The 14107-nt window shown below is 45.0% G+C and overlaps 1 long non-coding RNA gene across 2 annotated transcripts in view; it reads right to left on the bottom strand.

The window, feature by feature from the left end:
• LOC140483974 (uncharacterized) overlaps positions 1-13830 on the bottom strand; it is a 48575-nt gene extending 34745 nt beyond the window's left edge. For both annotated transcript variants that reach the window (XR_011962127.1, XR_011962126.1), the window contains exons 1-4: positions 13767-13830; positions 10799-10905; positions 4378-4466; positions 1839-1946 (exon numbers count right to left, since the gene is read on the bottom strand). This is a non-coding gene — a long non-coding RNA (uncharacterized lncRNA). The remainder of the gene's footprint in view (positions 1-1838; positions 1947-4377; positions 4467-10798; positions 10906-13766) is intronic.
• Between the last annotated feature and the right edge of the window lie 277 nt (positions 13831-14107).

Raw genomic sequence — 14107 nt, 5'->3', positions numbered from 1 at the left:
ACAGGCTCAATTCCTGTATTGGGTGACTGTCCATGTGGAGTTTGCATATTCTTCCCCATGACAGCGTGGGCTCCTCCACGAACTCCCATATCCTCCCACAATCCACAGATGTACAGGGTAGGTGACCTGACTGTGCTCAATTGCCCATAGTGTTCAGGGATGATTGGGTTGAGTGAATTAGTCGGGGTAAATGTAGAGCAAAAGGGTAGGGGAATGGGATTCTAATAGGAAAACAACATTTGGACCCGTATATCAACAGGGAATGCTAGGATGGACTTGGACCAAGTGGAGGCAGGTGCGATTAGTTCAGTTCGAATTTATGGTCGACACGGACTGGTTGGACCACATGTTCTGTGTCGATGCTGTGTAACTTTATGACTCGTTATCTCTGTAAATTCCTCTATGTTTGGAACTCTCCCTATCAGTGCCATCTCATCCAGCCTTACAAATCTTCCTCATCTCTATAATTCCACTCCAGCCTCAAAATTCAAAAACCTCTATCACAAATATCTCTATCTCTGTAACATCCTCCATCCTCACAATCCTTTCCAACTTGCATCTCCTCCAGCTTCATTATCCTCCCCATGTCTAATCCCCTCCAGTCTCTCAAAGCTCTGCTATATGTGCCTTTCTTTATTTCCAGCTTTCAGGATGCCCAATGTTTATTTCTCACTTGATGATTGCCCTTTACAATTCCTGCGCTGAGCTTCTGAATTTCCTCTTAAATCTCTGCATCTCACTTTCCTCCCAAGAAAATCGACCAATCATGTGTCATCTATTCTAGTATCACCGTTTCTGACCTGATGTCCAATGGAGCCTGTCATATTCCTATAATAAACATCTCAGCGGTCTACAGAACAGAAAAACGCTCTGGTGGTCCATCGAATCTGAGAGAAAGAAAACTACGACTGAAAACTACCACCATACTATTATCCTCCTCTATTTTCCAGTACATGTGGAAAAGTGTCATCTATCATGGCATAGCAAGTGCACACTAAATACATCTCAAATGATTTCGGGATTTGTGTCTCCCACCCTCACAGACAGTGAGGTTTAGTGCAAGTGTTGCTCGATGATGACATCACCCACAGGAACACAGAGCAGCTGGGTCTGTGCAAACCAGAGTTTGCCCACACATTGGGAAGGATGGCAGGGTCCCTGAGAGGGGGCACAGGAGAGTTACCAGGATGGTTCAAGGAATGGGGGATTTTAGTTGCAGGGACATGGGTGTTGTTAATACATATCAAGAATATCCATCTATAATAGATGGACTCTTGTTCTCAACCTCTCCCCTTGCCTGGGCTGTGGTAACCTTCAGGTTAAACCACCACCAGACATCTCTCCCTAATGAGAGAGAAGCCCTATGGTCTGGTAGGACAATACTGACTTTACCTTTCACACAGTGATGCCACTGTGCATCGGAGGTGGAGAGAGGGAATGCTGAAGCTGGTGGATGGGACACCACTCAGGCACAGTGCTTTGTCCTGGAGGATGTTCGCTTTCTTTAATACTGTTGAGGGCTGCACTGATGAAGGCAAGTGGAGAATGTTCCAACACGATCCTGATGTGTGCCTTATAGAGAGCAAACAGACACTGGGGAATCAGGGGTTTGGGGAAACTGAGGTGTTCTCATTGTAGCAAAGGAAATTGAGGGGAGCTGAGAGACAAGTGCTTACAAAACATATACAACAGGATGTTAAACCTTGCACTCATCAACTCATCATAAAAGGATTACTGGACACATATTGAAGATTTTGGGGAGATCTATTGAGGGACGGTTTGATTCAAAGGAGAATTTTTATGCAGAAAATGGAATTGAGCTGGAACAAAATACTCACACACAGTGCAAATATCCAGGTCCTGAGGTCCTGATGAATGGAGTAATTCAATCAGAGTTTGGCATTAGAGTTACTGAGATTGCCATCTGAATATCCACCTGTAGTATCCTGTAATACAAATTTATAAAATCTGTCACTGTCAGTTCAGGTTAGAAACTCACACCATCCCCTCCTCCTGGTCCAGGATGACTGTACATATTACCCCTTGTGGAGGTCAGTAGTCAGTTCAGGGGGAAATCTGTGTGGGTTTCTATGATTTTCCAACTTGGGACTTCATGTGACTGAACAGGGCAGATCTTTGACACATGGGACAGAATGTTCCAAGAGTCAGTGAGATTTGGAGAGCAGGATTTCCTTCCTTTTCTTTCCTTCCGTTCTGCCGCTGTGCCTCATCAATAAGACATGGGGGGGGGGGGTGAAAGGCTCATGCAGCTCGATGGGCAAGTTGTCTCCATTCTGACCAAAGGGCAGCAAGATCCTCCCAGTCACTCCAAAGAGTCTCTCTGAAAAGACAGCAACTCAGCATGCTTCCCACTGCCTGGTGCTCCCTGGAAAGGTTTAGAAGAATGAGGGGGGAGTCTCCTAGAAAATGTAGAACAGTAAAATTCCAAAAGGATTATAAACTGTTTACAGAGATGGATTCGGAGAAGTGGACAAGTTGGTAAATGGAGCATAACTTGGGATAATGTGAAGTTGTTCATTTTGGAGGAGGTAATAAAAGAACAGAGGACTATTTAAATGGTGGAAACTGTAGAAAGCTGCAACACAAAAGGGACCCAGGGGGTAACTGTGCAGGAAACACAGAAAGCTAGCACACAGTTACAACAGGTCATCAGGAAGGGGAATGGAATATTATTCCTGATTTCAGGGGATTTGCAGTATAAGAGTTTGGAGTATATACCTGAGAGCCACTTTATATATGCGAGTGAGACCACATATGGAGTAATGAGAGAAATTTTGGTCCCTTTATTTAAGGAAATACATCACTTCATCGGAAGCATTCAGAGAAGATTTACTGGGATGATCCCTGGTTTGCAGGGACTATCTTTTAAGAAAAGGCTGAAGAAGTTGGGACTGGACTCATTGGATTTGGGGGAGAATGAGAGGCGATCTTATTGAAACATAGGCTTATTAAGGGGTATGTCAGGGTAAATACTGAGAGGATGTGTCCCATCATGAGGGAACCTAGAACCAGATTCTGGGTCAGTTGCAGAATCAAGGGTTCTGTTTTAGATTTGTCAACTTTCATGCAACACAGACATGGGTAAGGGGTTTCAGTAGCAATGGAGCTGGGGTGAGGTGGAGAAAAACAACATTTTAGAGATTGGAGTTCCTGGTGTTTGCGATTGTGTAGATGTCTGATCAGAAGGTTACCTTGGGGTCAGAACATGAGAGCAATATTGTTAAGTTCTGCCTCAGGCATTTCCCAGTAAGAGGGAGGGGCTGAGCAGTAAGGGAAAGTAATTTGTAATAGCAACTGAAGGCAATGGGTTTAACCATTGCAGTGTTTCATTGGAGGAAATTGCAGCCAATCGAGTTGTAGGCGTGTGGTAAGCAGTTTGATGAATGAGTAACAGTGGAGCAATGGAGAGGGATGATAGGGAGAGAGAGCTGGGCATTGTCAGTGTACATGGGAAACCAATACGATGTCACCTCCTGGCAGTATGTAGGTGAGATACAGGAGGGGACAAAGATAGATCCTGGATGGACACTACATATGAGGAATTCAGAAAGGAAAGGGAGAGTGGAGATGGAGCAGGATTTTCTAACAACCTTGAGGTCAAGTATTAGTTCTTAGCAGAATTGGAGAGAAGGACATAACCAGAAAAGACAGACAGGACAACGAACAATATTTGTGAATTGGGGAGGGCGAGTGATGAGGAGGGGCCCGACTCCAAAACTGCTATTTCTACATCAGTGACATCACCCAACTCCACCCTAGTCTCAGCCCATTTACTGAAACACTCGTCCATCGCTGTGTTATCTCCAGACTTCATTATCCAAACACAGTCCTGGCCAGCCTCCCACATTCAACTTACATATAAGCTCAAGAGTATCTGAAACCCTACTGCCCAAGCGCTCACTTGTACCAAAACTTGTTGATTCATCAAAAGGCTCCTTCCAAGCAACAATTTAAAATTCTCTCCCTTGATGTAATTCCTGGCTGTGAACATCCCTGTCTCCCTGAACCACACAACCTGAGAGACCTCGACAACTCATTTTCTTTCAGACTCCCAAAGATGCATTTATGTATTGCTTCACCAGTCTGGCTGTTTCGACACGGTCAAGGGAACAAAGTCTGGAATTCGCACCCTGACCCTCTCAGACTTGCTTTCCTCCTTTAATCTATTCCTGAAAACCTGCTTATTTGGCAATACTTTTGATCACCTGACCTAATATCCCCATCTGTGGCCTTATGTCAGAAATTCTCAATTTCTGTGAAATTATAAAAATGATAAAAATACAAACCGTTGTTGATTTGCACACACATTGTCAACTCTTCACTGTCACTGAGTGAATAATCTGTAACATCTCTTACCCAAGTCACCACACCAACTGCAGCTGTACAAGGAAGTCAAACATCACCCTCTCCACAGGCAATGGGGCTTTGGCATTAATCACTGGTGTCTGTGGAGAGAGAAACACATAGTTGATATTTCAGGGAGTGCTAAATGCATTACAGGAAGTGAGAATGTTGCAGAATTTGATGGTCAGAAATGGAAGGAAAATGCACTCTTTTGTTGAAAAAAAGATTTATTCACTGGCAAAGATACTGTGGAAACTTTAGTCCGTTGAGAGAGCAGCACATTGTCAGGGGTTGGGCAGCAGAGGAAAATTAACTTACAAAAGGTCTGTGAAAGTAACAGTAAAACACTAAACAAGCCAAACAGTCTGTGCCCAAAGACTTTAACTCCCCTTCCTGCTCCACCAAAGATATGCAGGTCCTGGGCCACCTCCACCACCAAATCCCAGGCATCTGATGCCTGGACGAAGAATGCCTCATCATCTGTGTTCAGACCCTCCAACCACATGGGATCAATGTGGATTTCACCAGTTTCCTCATTTCCACTCCACCCACCTTATCCCAGATCCAGCCTTCCAACTCAGCACTGCCCTTTTGACCTGTCCTACATTTCCAACTTCCTTCCCACCAATCGGCTGCTGCCTGACCTGCTGTGCTTTTCTAGCATCACACTCTTTGACATTGAAAACATCCTGACTCTGACACTGTGTAAATCCTGCCCTATCACTCCCTGCCAAGGAAGGCTGTGCATGCGTCCCCCTACAGCTTGCCCCTCTCAAAGTTGGCAGCCACACACATGTCCCGTGGATCACTGCCCCCAATAAAGATGGCGCGATCACTCACACCTTTCACCATTTGAAGCATTTTCCCGTTTGCCACAAACACAGGCCTGGGATTTTCAAATTTGTGTTTTCCGATGTGCACTAAGTTCTGTAAAACGTCTCAGCCCGTTCCATTAAAATTTCCTTCTCTTCCTGATCAATATGTCTTTCCTTAACCATGCCCTGCACCTTCACACATTTCCAATGCCTTGATCACAACATCACAGTGCTGCCAGTGAAGCTTATCACGTGGTATCACTTTATTCCTGATGAAGGGCTTTTGCCCGAAACGTCGATTTTGCTGCTCCTTGGATGCTGCCTGAACTGCTGTGCTCTTCCAGCACCACTAATCGAGAGGCTTATCACGTGGTTGAGTGTAGCCACGCCCCTCATTCACTCAGACCAACCGGCACTACCTTGTCTTTCAGCCCCGTCCCCATCCTTTTCTTGGTCCTGCACTGAGATCAATCACCAGAGGCCCTTTGTGGGCTGGAGCATGCTCAGTGCTTCCTGCTTTTGCTGCTGTTTATCAGGTATAAGAGAGAGAGTGTTCATTCCTGTTTCTCCTAATGTCAGACATTAACAACAACGACCTGCATTGTATGGAGCCTTTCACACTGACAAATCTCCTAAAGTGCTTCACGAATGCTGGAAATGTTGATTAAAGAGAACAACTTTAAGATACATCTTTGAGGAGTATAGAGGGGGTTGGGAAGGATATTTAAGAGATTTTTAGATCAGACAAACCGTCTAAAGAGCAACCCACCCAGACCAATTCCCCTACATCTAACACGACGGGCAATTTAGCATGGCCAATTCACCTAACCTGTACATTTTTGGACTGTGGGAGGAAACCGGAGCACCCGGAGGAAACCCACGCAGACACTGGGAGAATGTGCAAACTCGACACAGACAGTTGCCTGAGGTGGGAATAGAACCCGGGTCTCTGGCGCTGTGAGGCAGCAGTGCTAACCACAATGCCACCGTGCCGCCCATCTGCAACTCTGTCCTCTGCAGCTCCAATCATGGAGTGATGTCTGTGGAGAACAGCTTACGACGGAGACAGTTAGTGGCTAACCGTAGTTTAGCAACCCCATGTCCTAGCCCCCCTACCCCACACACCAGTCCTTGTTCTCACAGCCTGTCATTACACACTACCTATGGTTAGCCACTAACAGTTTCCACTAACAGCTAGTAGCCCTCCCCCAGCTAGATCGTTATCCACTCCTTTATCCAACCCTTCTTCTCGCTCTATCCCCACCTATCCTTTACTCCTTACATCCTCCCCTAAACCCTACCTTCTCCATATAAACCAACATTTTTTCTCTCAGTATCAGTTCTGAGGAAGGGACACTGGATCTGAAACTTTAATTGATTTCTCTTCACAGATGCTGCCAGACCTGCTAAGCTTTTCCAGAACCTTCTGGTTGTTGTTTTTGATTTACATCTTTCACAGTTCTTTTGGTTCTAATTTACCGGGAGTTTGTAATTCAGGTCCAACAGCCTCTGTCCCAGTCTCTGCTGTCTCTCCCAACCCCAAACAGTGACATTGCACCTGCACAGCTCATGGACAGGTGTTGTCTTGCTGGCCACACCCCTCATTCACTCCCATTGGCTGCAGGACCACACAGACTCTCCTCCCATTGGTCTGGAGCTGCCGTCAATCAGCCGGGCCCCATTGTGATGAGAGTGGAGGGCTAATCCCTCTCTCTGCCCTGGGATGAGCTTCATCATTCACAGTGAATGGGGCAGTATCACAGAGCACAGGGCCTGGGGGCTATTCAGCCCACTGGGGCTGTACTCTCTCCCTCTGGAGATGCTGTAAATCTGTCCCAATTCCCCTCCTATTTGCCCACAGCTCCCCAAATCTTACCTTAAAAATTAAAATTCCAAGTCTGTTTCAGAATACCTGCTAAATCTGTGACGTTCAGACTATTCCAGAGGCTCAGAACTTACTGAGTACAATAATGTTCACATTTTCACTTTATATTATTTGCCAATTACTTGAAAGTAGTTACTAAACGTTGTGACAGTGTTAATAATTCGTCTCTCTCTCTGCAAATTCAAGACCTTGGAACCAAATCTGCACCAGGTCAAAATCACTGCTTCAACATTTCAGCTCCAAGGACACCTATCTGTGCTTCAGCTTGCTCTCCACAAAAGAGGAACGGATCTTAGTTTATTAACGTCATAGACATGTCCAGCACAGAAACAGAACTTCAGTCCAATTCATCCATGCCAACGAGGAATCCTAAACTACTGGAGTCCCATTTGCCAGCTCTTGGTCTGTATCCATCAAAATCCTTAATGTGCACCTACCCAATCGGATGCCTTTTAAATGTTGTGATTTTATCAGCCTCCACTACTTCATCTGGCAGCTCATTCCATACATACACCACACTCAGCTTGAAAACATTGCCCCTTAGATTCGTTTTAAATCTTTGCCCTCTCAACCATGTGCTCTAGTTTCGGACCCATCTAACCTCAAGAAAAAGAACCCCGGCTGCTCACCTTATCAATGCCCCTCGTGATTTTATAAATCTCCATGAAGTCACCTCTCAATCTTTGACTCTCCAGGGAAATTAACCCCAGCCTATTCAGCCTCTCCCTGTAGCCCAAATCCTTCAATCCTGGCAACATTTTTGTAACTCTTGCCCGAACCTTTTCACGTTTCACAACATCCTTCCCAGAACAGGGAAAATCAAACTGAAAACAGAATTCGAGAAGTGGCTTAATCAATGTCTTTTAAATGTTGTAATTGCACTAGCCTCCACCCCTTCCCTTGGCAGCTCACTCCAAACATGCACTGCCCTCAAACTGTCCAACTCTGGCAAAGTCCTTGCAAACATTTTCTAAAATGTTTCAAGTTTCACAACATCATTCCTGGAACAGGGAGATTGGAACTGAAAACAGAATTCTAGAAGAGCCTTAATCAATGTCCTGTACAGCCACAACATGACGGAGAGCATAACAAACGCTGCATTCACTCCCTTACCTACCTGTGACTCTACTTTCAAGGAACTATGAACATGCACTTCATGGTCTCTTTGTTCAGCAACACTCCCCAGGACCTTACGAGTAAGTGTATAAGTTCTGCCCTGATTTGCCTTTCCAAAATCCAACAGCTAACATTTATCTAAATTGAACTCTATCTGTCATTCCTTGCTCCACTGCCATTCTGATCAATATCCTGTTGTATTCTGAACTAACCCTCTTCGCTGTCCATAACACCTCCAAGTTTTGATGTCTTGTGTAAAGCTACTAATAATACCTCATATATTCACATCCAAGTCATTTATTTAAGGACCCAATAATCGATCCTTGTAGCACACTGCTGCTCACAGTCCTCCAGTCCACAAAACAAACCTCCATCATCACCCTCTGTCGCTTACCATCAAGCCAGTTTTGTACCCAGATGGCTTGTTCTCCCTTCATTCCATGTTATGTAACCCTGCTAACCAGTCTGCTTTGTGGGCCCTTGTTGAATGTCCATATAAACAAAGTTCACAACCTGGTTTAATCAATTTTCTTTGTCACTTCAAAACATTCAGTCAAGTTAGTGAGACACGATTGTGCACGTACCAAGCCACATTGACAATAGTCAATGATTATTCCTTACTTTTCCAAATAGATGGATATCCTGTCCCTCAGAATCCCTTCCAACAACTTGTCTGCCACTGACTTCAGGCTCACTATTCTCTTGTTCCACGGCCTCTCCTTACCACCTTTTAAAAATAATGGCACCTCACCTGTCGCTATCAATGATACAAATACCTCAGAAGAGGCCCAACAATCACTTCCCTAGATTTCCAGAAAGTTCTGGGATACATCTGATCAGGTCCCAGGGCTTGATCTACCTTGATGCGATTCAAGACATCCAGTAACCCCTCCTCTGTAACATGGATACTTTTCAAGTTCTCTCTGTTTATTTCTCCAACCTCTCGAGCTTCCATATCTTTCTCCAGTAAAAAGGACGTGAAATATTCGCATATCTTTCCCACCCCCTGTGGTTCCATCGACAGCCTCGTTAATCTTTAAGGGGTCCTATTCTCTGGTCCAGTTCATCTTTTGTCTGTGATATATTTGCTTAATCTCTTTGGATTCTACTTAAACCATTTCCTGAAGCTATTTCATGTCAAACAGCATCAGCAGCAAGCAACAGAGCTAAATGATCCTACAACCAATGGAACAGATCGGAGCTCTGCAGTTCTGCCACACCCAGTTGTGAACGGTGATGGACAATTAAACAACTCACTGGAGGAAGCATCACAGATATCCCCACCCTTACTGATGGAGGGGCCTCACACACCTATGCACCAGATAAGATGACAGCATTTGCTGCAATCTTCAGCCAGAAGTGCAAAGTGGGATGATCCATCTCAGCCTTCTCCAGTGGTTTCTAACATCACAGATGTGAGTTTTAAGCCAGTTTGATTCAGTTTGAATAACATCAAGAAATGGTTAAGTAGTGCAAAGGCTACGGGCCCTGCTAATATTCTGGCAATAATACTGATGGTTTGAGCTCCAGAACTTGCCACCCACCAAGCCAAGTACCGCTCCAGCACTGGCATCTACCGATAATGTGGAACATAGCCCAGGGATGTTCAACACAAAAACACAGGACAATCCAACCCAGCCAATTTCCATCTATCAGTCCACACTCGATCAGCAGTAAAGTGATGGAAGATGTCATCAACAGGACTACCAAGCAGCAGCTGCTCAGCAACAGTAAGCTGAGTGACACTCATTTTAGGCTCCACCAGGGCCACTCAGCTCCCGATTGTGTTACCGCCCTGATTCACAACCTGACAACCAGCTGAATCCCAGAGGTGAGGTGAGGGTGACAGCCCAGTCCCACTACAAGATCACTATTTCTAGCCGATTCTACCCTTGTCTCAGCTCATATACTCTCATCCACCTTGTGTTATCTCCAGACTTCAGTATCCAAACACACTCCTGGCCAGCTTCCCACAGTAAATCTCCCTGTAATCTTCAGAAAAACTAAATCTCTGCTGCCCAAGTGCTCCCTCCTACCAAAACTTGTTGATCCATCAAAAGGCTCCTATTCATAATCAACAACATAAAGCCACAGAGATGTACAGCATGGAAACAGACCCTTCAATCCAACCCATCCATGCTGACCAGATATTCCAACCCAATCTCGTATCACCTGCCAGCATCCGGCGCACATCCCTCAATTTAAAATTCTCACTCTTGATTTAATTCCTGGTTGTGATCATCCCTAGCTCGCCGCATCACACATCCTTGAAGACCTCGACAACCCATTCTGTTCGACACTCCCAATGATCTGTTAATTCATTACTTCACCTGTATGGCTGCTTTTACAGTTGCCAAAGCAACATTTTCTGAAATTCGCAGCCAAAACCTCACAGGTCTGCTTTCCACTTTTAAGACATTCCTCAAAACCTGCTAATTTGGCAATGCTTTTGGTCACCTGACCTAATATCATCCTTCTCTGGCCTTATGTCCAAAGTTCCCAATAATATTTTTGTGAAATTATAAGCACGATGATAAAACTACAAACTGTTCTTGATTTGGACGTTACCTTCAAATCATCACTGTTGCTGTAAAGAATACTCTGTAATGTCTCTTACCTAATCACATTGTGGGGGTACCTTCACCACACAAACTGCAGCTGTACAAGAAAGTCAAACATCACCCTCTCCACAGGCAACAGGGCTTTGGCATTAATCACTGGTATCTGTAGAAGGAGAAACACAGTTGATGTTTCAGGGAGTGCAAAACGGATTACAGGGAATGAAAATGGTGCAGAATTTGATAGTTCGAAATGGATGGAAAATACACTTGCTTATTGGAAAAAAGAATTCTTGACTGTCAAATGTTTTCCAGAAAAAAATTAATAAGCAGCACATGGTCAGGGGCTGGGCAGCAGAGAAAAATTTACTTACAAAAATGTCTGTAAAGTAATCGTAAAATACTAAACAGACCAAAAATACACCATTGTTCGATACTGAGCAAGCTAGATATTGACAAAGTGCTCATAAGGGATCCCAGAGATGAAGCACAGCTGTATAAGCTATTATGATCCCACAGTCATAGAGACATATAGCACCGACACAGACCCTTCGGTTGAACTCATCTATGCCAACCAGGTATCCGAACCTAATCTATTCCCATTTGCCAGCACTTGGCCCATATCCCTGTAAACACTTCCTAATCGTATCATGTGTCTAGTTAGATGACTTCAACAAGTTTTAATTGGACTAGCCTCCACCACTTCCTCTGGCAGCTCATTCCACCCACTGCATGAAAGAGTTGTCCTTTAGGCCCCTTTGAATTTTTGCCCCGTTCACCCTAAAGCAATGTCCTCTACTTTTGGACACCACTGCTCGAGGGAAAACATATAGAACATAGAACATAGAAGAATACAGCGCAGTACAGGCCCTTCGGCCCTCGATGTTGCGCCAATCAAAGCCCACCTAACCTACACTAACCCACTATCCTCCATATACCTATCCAATGCCCGCTTAGATACCCATAAAGAGGGAGAGTCCACTACTGCTACTGGCAGGGCATTCCATGAACTTACGACTCGCTGAGTGAAGAACCTACCCCGAACATCAGTCCTATATCTACCCCCCTTCATTTAAAGCTATGCCCCCTTGTAATAGCTGACTCCATACGTGGAAAAAGGTTCTCACTGTCAACCCTATCTAACCCCCTAATCATCTTGTACACCTCTATCAAATCACCCCAAACCTTCTTTTCTCCAATGAAAACAACCCCAAGTGCATCAGCCTTTCCTCATAGGATCTTCCTACCATACCAGGCAACATCCTGGTAAACTTCCTCTGCACCCGTTCCAGTGCCTCCACATCCTTCCTATAGTATGGCGACCAAAACTGCACACAATATTCCAGATGCAGCCGCACCAGAGTCTTATACAACTGCAGCATGACCTCAGGACTCCGGAACTCAATTCCTCTACCAATAAAAGCCAGTAGGCCATATGCCTTCTTCACTGCACTATTTACCTGGGTGGCAACTTTCAGAGATCTGTGTACATGGACACCAAGATCCCTCTGCTCTTCCACACTACCAAGTAGTCTACCATTGGCCCAGTAATCCATCTTTTTATTACTCTTACCAAAGTGAATCACTTCACACTTAGCTACATTGAACTCCATTTGCCACCTTTCTGCCCAGCTCTGCAGCTTCTCTATATCCCGCTGTAACCTGCCATATCCTTCCTCACTGTCTACAACTCCTCCGACTTTCATATCATCCGCAAACTTGCTAACCCAACCTTCTAACCCTTCCTCCAGGTCATTTATAAAAATGACAAACAGCAATGGTCCCAAAACAGATCCTTGCGGAACACCGCTTGTGACGGCACTCCAAGATGAACCTTTGCCATCAACTACTACCCTCTGTCTTCTTCCAGAGAGCCAATTCCTAATCCAACATCTTGTTCATTTACTCTGTTCATGCTCGTCATGATTGTATAAACCTCCATAACATCACTGCTCAGCCTATGGCACTCCAGGGAAAACAGCCCCAGCCTTTTATGCCTCATCCTGTCGCTCAAATCCTCCAAACCTAACAACATCCTTATAAGTCTTTTTTGAAACCTTTCAAGTTTCACAGCACCCTTCTGATAGGAGGCAGGCCAGAATTGCACTCAATATTCCAAAAGTGGCCTAACGAATGTCCTGTACAGCAAAATGACCTCCCACATCCTATACTCAATGCTCTTACCAATAAAGGAAAATATACTGAACACCTTCTTCATCATCCTATCCATCTGCAACTTGACTCGCAAGGTCTATGAATCTGCAGTCCAAGGTCTCTTTGTTCCGCAAGCGTCTCCAGGGCCTTGCCATTCAGTGTATTAGTCCTGGGCTGAAAACGTGTTGCTGGAAAAGCACAGCAGGTCAGACAGCATACAAAGATCAGGAGAATCGATGTTTCGGACATGAGCCCTTGATGCTGCTTGACCTGCTGTGATTTTCCAGCAACACATTTTTCAGCTCTGATCTCCAGCATCTGCAATCTTCACTTTCCCCTAGTGTATAAGTCCTGCCCTGACTTGCTTTTCCAAAATGCAGCACCTCACATTAATCTAAATTAATCCATATCTGATCAATATCTCACTGTAACCTGAGGTAAACTTCCTCACTATGCACAATACCTCCAATTTTGAATGACCTGCAAACTCAGTTACAACAGCAAGTCATTTAAATGAATGACAAAACAAATCCAGAAATAAACATCCATTACTCTGAGTTTGAATGTGCTCTGTGTCAATCCTGCCCAATGACTCTGTACCAGAGAAAGGCTGCACATGCGCCTGGCTGCACCTTGCCCCCTACAAAGATGGCGGCCGCGCACGTGTCCAGTGAATCGTTGCCCCGAATAAAGATGGCGGCGCTCACTCATGCCTGCAGCGGCACTGAGGCAATTCCTCGTTTACTCCAAACACGGGACTGGGACGTTCAAATTTGTGTTTTCCGACGTGCACAACATGTTTGTAAAAACTCTCCGCTCATAGCAACACAGTTTTTCTCGCGTTTCCCTCTGTTTATTTATTTATTTCCTTACCGTATCCTTTTGCTCCATAACTTCTTGAGCATCCATTACAGCGACTCTCCTCCGCGTGCGAGGGTGATCACGTGTTTAGTCTAGTTCTGCCCCTAGTTTACTTTGATTGGTTGGAGGACCTCCAGTTCCGCCAGGTCCTCCAGTTCCGCCCGCCGTCCTTTCATTGGTCCGGTGCTGACATCAATCACCCGGGGTCCCTTTGTTGGCTAGAGCATGCGTAGTGCGTACTGCTTTTGCTGATATGTTGGGTAATGTGATGGGTGAGTTCACTGAGGGGAAGGATCACTTTGTGTGAGCTCTGCAGTAGATTTCCTTTATTCATGGAGGGAATTACCTTCCTA

This window comes from Chiloscyllium punctatum, chromosome 12 (assembly GCF_047496795.1).
Source record: "Chiloscyllium punctatum isolate Juve2018m chromosome 12, sChiPun1.3, whole genome shotgun sequence".
In the NCBI taxonomy this organism is placed as follows: Eukaryota; Metazoa; Chordata; class Chondrichthyes; order Orectolobiformes; family Hemiscylliidae; genus Chiloscyllium; species Chiloscyllium punctatum.
This window is presented reverse-complemented; position numbering and strand designations above follow the sequence as displayed.